This window comes from Catharus ustulatus, chromosome Z (assembly GCF_009819885.2).
Source record: "Catharus ustulatus isolate bCatUst1 chromosome Z, bCatUst1.pri.v2, whole genome shotgun sequence".
Classification (NCBI taxonomy): Eukaryota; Metazoa; Chordata; class Aves; order Passeriformes; family Turdidae; genus Catharus; species Catharus ustulatus.
In genome coordinates this window covers 14,230,282-14,237,553 of record NC_046262.2, presented here as the reverse complement: position 1 = coordinate 14,237,553, position 7,272 = coordinate 14,230,282, and positions in this window count along the sequence as shown.

The window sequence follows — 7,272 nt, the reverse complement described above, 5'->3', positions numbered from 1 at the left end:
TGTAAAAGTATTTTTGTTTTGTGGGTTTTTTTGATAAGGAACAGTGAACACAGCACATCAGGAACTTGAAATGTGGTGCCTTTACTTGCTCTCTTTCACAATCCATGAAAATCTACAGAATCTGGAAGGCATTAAAGCTAAATTGTAAGAAAAAGTTTTGACCTAGCTCAGCTGTACTTCCCTGTATTATACATGCAGAAACATTAGGAGATAATTTTAGATTACTCCTCTTTCAGGTCAGGTAATCTTCCTAGAAAAATGTAGAGATCATGCTATTGCTGTGTGAAATTATGTATAGCTGATAGGGGCACAAAATGTTCACTATAAACTTTACACCAGAGCCTGGAGACAATCAGGGAGTCATTCCACATGCAATTTAGATAAGATTAAGAGCAATAAAAAGTTGGAAAGCTGGGTAACCTAGAATTCTTCTTGTTAGCTAGAGGAATATTCTTTTCCCTTCAAGATTTTTTATTCTTCCTGGCACAGGCTTTCATCCGTCAAGCGCATCTTCTATCTGTGCAAGACAATGTGTGCTCTGTGTCACATTGACTGGGACTGTGCTGATTATAAAGTGAGTGCTCAATTTGCAGTCTCGCAGGTGGAGCAGCTACCAAAGCACACGTGCTACTGGAAGACCACCCAGCTTCTATCTGTTGAGTCGCTTCAGTTCTTGAGGCCAGCCTCACACATGAGCCACACTGTAAGCCTCACACAGTGCCTGAGCTGCTGACTGCATAATGATTTGCCTGAACAGTGGGGACTGAAGTCCACCGTCCTGATTGGCTTCAAGACAACTGAAATTCCTCACTGTCCTTTAGTTTTGTATTTTGTAACTTACGTGGGCAAACAGCTATGTTAAAGAATTAACAGAAGTTAACCACAACATTGACAAGCAGAAAGCCTTTACAAAAAGGGAAATACAATTAAAAAACATTTATTGTTAATTATTACTTAGTGCAGTCATGGGATCACTTTTGCATTTGGTTTCTAGTCTGTCTCTCCTCCTGAATGCCTGTTAGCTGAAAAGAATGTTCAGCAACTTTACCGCTGTGATTCTTAAATCATTACAATTTTTTTCACTCCACAGTCGTATTTATTTCCTTTTTTTTGAGCTCTTACCGGAAATCTGGCAAGGATTATGATGCAGGATCAGCAGAAAAAAAATCCCTACTCTGTGGGTTTTTTTTTTTTTTGTTTGTTTTTGGTTTTGTTTTTGTCAAGAAAAAGGTCAGAAAATTTCAACTTGCAGTTCAGTGGGCTGGATAAAATGCTGATGGTCAAAGACAGGTGTGGGATGCAGACTGTGGGCAGGATACTATACCACCTTAAATACAGTCCTCAAGACTGTTACGTGCCTGATATGTAAATAATACTTATTAAATAATAGAAGGCATACATGAATAATATTATGAACACTTCCTAAAGGCAGACATCAAAAAGTTAAACTAGAGGTCCAGTAGAGATGCGGACTTACCAAAGTAAAATGCCAACCTGGGACTCATTTCTGCTGTAATTCTTCATGAGTCCTTACAAATGAACATCCATGCAAACCCCCACTGACTGGAGAGCTGTTGAGGCATTATGATGACTGTTTCTTGATGGGACCAGGACTTACCTTTCAAGTTCCACAGGTTTAGCCAAGGCTTTTGAAAGGGGATGCCGAGGCACAAAAGTGGGTGCTGCTGTTAACTGCCTTTAATTAAAAATCGTACGAAGCCTGTCCAGTGTGACTTCTTGGATGAGCCAAGAAGTCCATACAAATACATGTGAACTTAAGAAATCATGATAATTTTGTAAAAACGACCAATACTGGCTGCTTGAATTTTGCAGGGCAGATTTCTCAATGTCTTTGCTATTTGTAGTGATATGTAGTAGTGTGATGGCTTGTGCAGCTGACTTACAAACGTCTCCTCAGGCACAATATCATCAAATCTTCTCTCACTTCTCTTTATTTCAAACACTTTGTTATTTCCTTTGCATTGCATCCTGCATCTCATTTTTATGGAAATGCAGTTGCAGTTCTACTGCTCTAATTTTGCCCTTTCCAGAGGCTGGGAGTCCAAAGCTGTAAAGAGACCAGGAAGACTGCCAGCTTCAGATACGATGTCTCTGATCTTTGCCAGCCCATTATCAATGTTATACAAAAGTCATGTTTTGTATTCAAAATTTTACGTTGCCTTCATTGTTATTTTCAACAGCTGCATCTGTGGAAAGTAAAATACAGGACTGTAATATCAGTACATTGAGGACTTCTGTTATACATATTTCATCCAAAATACACAAGAATAACTTTATGTTAGTTAATAATTTTAATTTTCAGCAAAAAATACTTTTCATGAGATAGGACAACCTTCTGGAAGTGCTAAATGCTTTAATGCTAGAATATATAATAGAATCACAGAATCATAGAAGGTTTGGGTTGGAGGGGACTATAAAGATCATCTTGTCCACCCACTTTCATTAAGTCAGACTACCATTCAATTTAAACCTTCCCTCTTTCAGTTTAAAACCACTGCCCCTTGCCCTGTCACTATCTGCCCATGTAAAAAATCCCTCTCTCTTTTTCAGCCCCCTTTAGGTACTGCAAGACCTCAGTGGGGTGTCCCTGAAGCCTTCTCTTTTTCACCCCAACTCTTTCAGCCTATCTTTGCTGCTGAGGTGCTCCAGCCTCAGCATCATTATGGCCTCCTCTGACCCTCCTATTTGAAAAGAAGTATCATCAGCAATCAACTGTCAATATCATGTGTTTGGAACCATCAGTATTTGTTTGTCAGACTCCCTTCCATGTTGTATTACATCTTGCACTCAGATACTGAATCTGCCCTTAAACGCTTCTAACATCTCTTGCAGACCATAATGTTCGCAACAACTTCTGTATCACCAGGAAAAGAGAGCAACACAGACCTGCAAAAAGAAATTTAACTGAAAACACATGATCCATTTTCAAGTCACAGTTCAACAGTCCTTGAAGAAGAATTTTTTAATAAACAAACATCTCTTTCTCATTATCTGGGAGCATTTTTCTCTTCAATTTTAACGTATTTTACAGCAGATAAGTAAAGGACAGACTTGAACTTCCCATCAGGTTCACTGTAAATGGTGAGTGAATCCTGTGTACTGTGCTGTCTTAACTTCCATCCTGTGACTAGGGTTCAGGTCAGTGACCTGTGCCTGTGTGACCTGCTGTAAATCATTAACGACTTGCTTGTACAGGTATTTCTGATGAAAAGCGTTTAAATTTAGTCACCGAGAATGAACTACTGTGAATTTAGCTGATGAATCATTTTCCTACACATCTCCTAAGGAGGTTTATTGTGTATAAGGGGTTTAAGAGGAATTTTATGTGTTGCTGCTGGTACTTCTGAGGTTTTAGTTACAGTTACACTCTCTTGGAGGCCTGATCTGTTAATGTAAAGAGAAACGTTTGTATTCAGTATAATAGAGAGGTTTATTTTACTTTCTGTGTGTTCATTGGTCTAGATCCATAACCATTTTATGTGTTAGCACAGTGAATTGTATTGGAGGGCCTAAAGCTGCCTGCTGAATTCCTGGTGCATCTGCTTCATTCCCATAGGAGGAGGCTCATTGTGTGGGATATGAGATCTGTACATATACTCTGCTTTGGGCATTCCATGACTAAATTTACTTCTTGGTTTACTATGCCAAGCACCTGTAGCCTCAGCAGAGTCACATTAAACTGAAGGAATGTTCAGTTTTCCTCTATGGATCACAGGACTGCCAAGCACTACTTAATATACTGGTATTTAAATACAACAATGTGGAAGATTTCCTAAGCTATGATCTTCTGAACCACCTCTAGGGCATCATGAGCAAATTTTTTATTCCATCAAATGGTAAGAGAACCACTGGTTTTAAGTTCACTGCAGTGACTTGGAGAATCTGGGGACTGACAGAATTATTGCAGGATAATTGCAGAAAGTAAACAGAGCCTGTAAGGAACTCAGAATACCTGTAGGTATTCAGCAGCTAGGGTCTGTTTACATTTGTAATCTCTGCAATGATTGTGACTGAGGACACATCTGATAAAATATTTCCCTTCCTAATTACAGTGTGCTACAGATAGGTTCAAGCAGAGAAAGGTTCTTCATTATTGTAATGGAATTTCCAAGCAGAAAACCCAAACATTTTGTTACTAGATCCTGTAAGTTCCATTTTGTTTGTAAGTGGACAATTGCGTGTATTAGCTATTCCTTTGTTCACTCAAACAATCTTTAGGCCTACATCAGAGAACATCACCTGTAGTTCCTTCCTTTGAATTCTGAGATGTGCATTTAGTTACCTTATGCTGCAATTTACTTCAGTGCATCTTTTTGCCCTTCACTTAAGTGACCCTTTGTGTTTACAGCATTTATTCAGGTTTAAGGCCTCATAAACAAAAGGAAATTTCTTTATATAAGCATTAAGTAACTCTAACAGCTTGTTGCTGTTGCAATATTTTCCACTATAAAGTGCAAGTAACTACCCTGAGTTGACAGAGTTGTCAGAGAAGACAGAGAAGAACCAGTAGAGAATTAAGGTTTGCAAGTGGACTTTGAATTCTGTTTATGACATCCTTCAGTCACAAGAGCAAAACAGGCACTGGAGTCCTAAGGCCTCACAGTAGGGTTCATGCTGAATCTCTGTTCTGCCCCCATCCTCACATTATTTACACATTACAAATCTCCTCAGCAGGCATTACCAGAATGTAATTTCTGACAGTCACAATTCCTTGTCCTTTGGGATTGTGGCATTATGTTGGGGTTTTTTTATGTATTTTTGTTGTTTTTTCCCCCCAAGGAATATGTACATTACCAATCTAGATAACAGAAACAACAAATGATATTTCTGTGCTCTGATGCTTTAAAAAATTTGGAACATGTCAGAAAAGGGAAAAGCTTATGTTCAATAAGAAAGGAAAGGGGCTGTTATTTCCACCAGAACTATTATCCTCCTGCAAAGAAGAAAGAAAGTGAATAGAAACAGGATGATCATTAAAAAAATTATTGTTTGAAACTGAGGGCTTGTCCAAATTAGAGTTCAAAACTTGCCTCCTGCCGTGAGATTGGACCAAACTCAACAACTAAGAAAATATTTGCAGTGGAAAGCAAAAATTAATATTTAAGATTATTGTTTCTTTACAAACTATAGACAATGGGCTACAGAAGCCTATGAAAAGAAAGGGGATTAATGTAAGAAATTGAATATTCAGACTTCTAGTGTGTTAATTTGACAATTATTAACAGCTTTATCTGTGTTCATAAAAAAATCCTGTGGAAGTGGATTTTTTTTCCACTCAGAAACAATAATGCTTCAGAAAAAATAATGCTTCAGATGGAAGTTTAAGCATATTTAGTTTATACATTTCTAAACCAAATTAATTACATCTATCTTAATCCACAACCAAGATCATATTTCCTACCATTTGCTGTAGGATAGAGGAACTTTTTTCCTCAGTAAATATTGAGGCAGAACAATGATCACAAGTAGGGTGAATGTTAAAAAGTAAGATGCTTATGGCTTATCACTGTGAACATAGTTGAAGTCATCTTAATATTTTAAGGGTTGTAATAACTATAATAATAAATAATGCTACCTATAGAATTTATTGTCACAGTGATAATTGCTAGCAATAGGTGCTTCTCATCTCTCAGTAAGGCAACTGAGGATCTGCAGGTGTCTCTGCATACTGTATGGGAGGAAATACTAACTTTTCCATAGTGACCACTGTGTATTTCCATCCCCAGTGTGCTGTCCACAGCGTGGTACTTGTTTTATATGATAGCTGCTTCAGCTCAGTTTACTCTGTCTGAACTCTGAGTTCTTCTGTACTTGTGAGTTGCATGTCTCAGCAGTATTCAGTGGTATTGCATAGAGTTTATAGGTTCAGCACTTGTTAATCAAACCTTGTCCACATCCTCTCTACAAAGAAAAGGAAAAGGAAATGGAGATGGAGTACTGCTCTTCCTTTGAGAGTGTCTCCACCTATAGTGTTGCTATAACTGGCAAGAGAACAACTGTCAGTCACCAATGAGCTGCATTACTTTCATTAGCCCTAATAATAGAGCTGTACCCGCTTCATTATTGTTGGCTGCCTCTGTGCTCATGCAAGAATTGATGGACATGGTGCACACGAATACTCCCAGCCAACCTTAGAGGATTTTGTCAGCACTGAGAATCAACCCCAACACTTGAAGCAGGAGGTGAGCAAATTGTCGATCAAATGGAACAGTAAAGGGCACTATTGCAGATATGAGGGTTTGGTACCAACCCAGCTAAGGGGTACCCTAACAGTACAAGGAATACTCAAGAAAACTTCAGGTCTAGTATGAAGTCTGTTTCCTGTGTCACGTCCTCCAAGACTACTGAACAGAAGTTCAGATTTTTCTCATTCTTTCCAATGACTAGTGGAAAAGAAGTGCATAGGACTTCTGCAGCATAAACCCCCAAGGTCAGCAGTTCCCTTCCTTGTGTCCAGCCTAAAACAAAATGCTTATCTGTTCAGAAGATCAACTCAGGCCACAGATCTAAGCAGTATCAATCCCAACACCTTCAACTGTGGGGGCACCAACTATTTAAACATTGGTTTCCCCATAAACACATGTAACATGCACATTGAAGGAAATAAAGCAAAGCAAACTGCTGTTGAAGTAAAACACATCATGCATAAACAATTCTCTCACCAAGAAAAGAGAGTAGGGAAGCAGTTTAACCTGGATGTTTACAGGCGCCTCGGTGATCGTGGGGTTAAGGAAATGTAACAGTGAAATACAGAGGCTCAGGTACCTACTGCCAGTAGCTAGAGCTTAATGACTTCCATGTAGCTACACTGATTTAAATGTCTGAAGTTTTGGGCTCTAACTTTCAACAAAGTTGAAGAACTGGAAAGTTCTACAGGGAAAAGTTTGAAAGCAGAGTGATATAATCAAGAGCAGCTGGGCCAAAGGAGCTCAGTATGCACATGCCCTCAAACGAAGCACAACATTCTCTGAGTCAAATATCAGATAAAGCATATGAGAAAAAACCTGCTAGCTCAGCGTTTTTGTAAATAGAGAAGTACCTTCCCCCCCTCACTGTGGTTACCACTGTGTTCAGAAAATAATGACTCCTCGGCCCATTCCCCCCCCCCTCTGACTGTACCACTACCTCCAGCTGACTGGGGTGACTGACAAACTACATAAAAAGGTATTTGAAATCATGATAGTATAAATACTTTGCTGTTATGCACAATAAATAGTTCGCACTTGGGATTAGTTAATGGAGAAATATTTT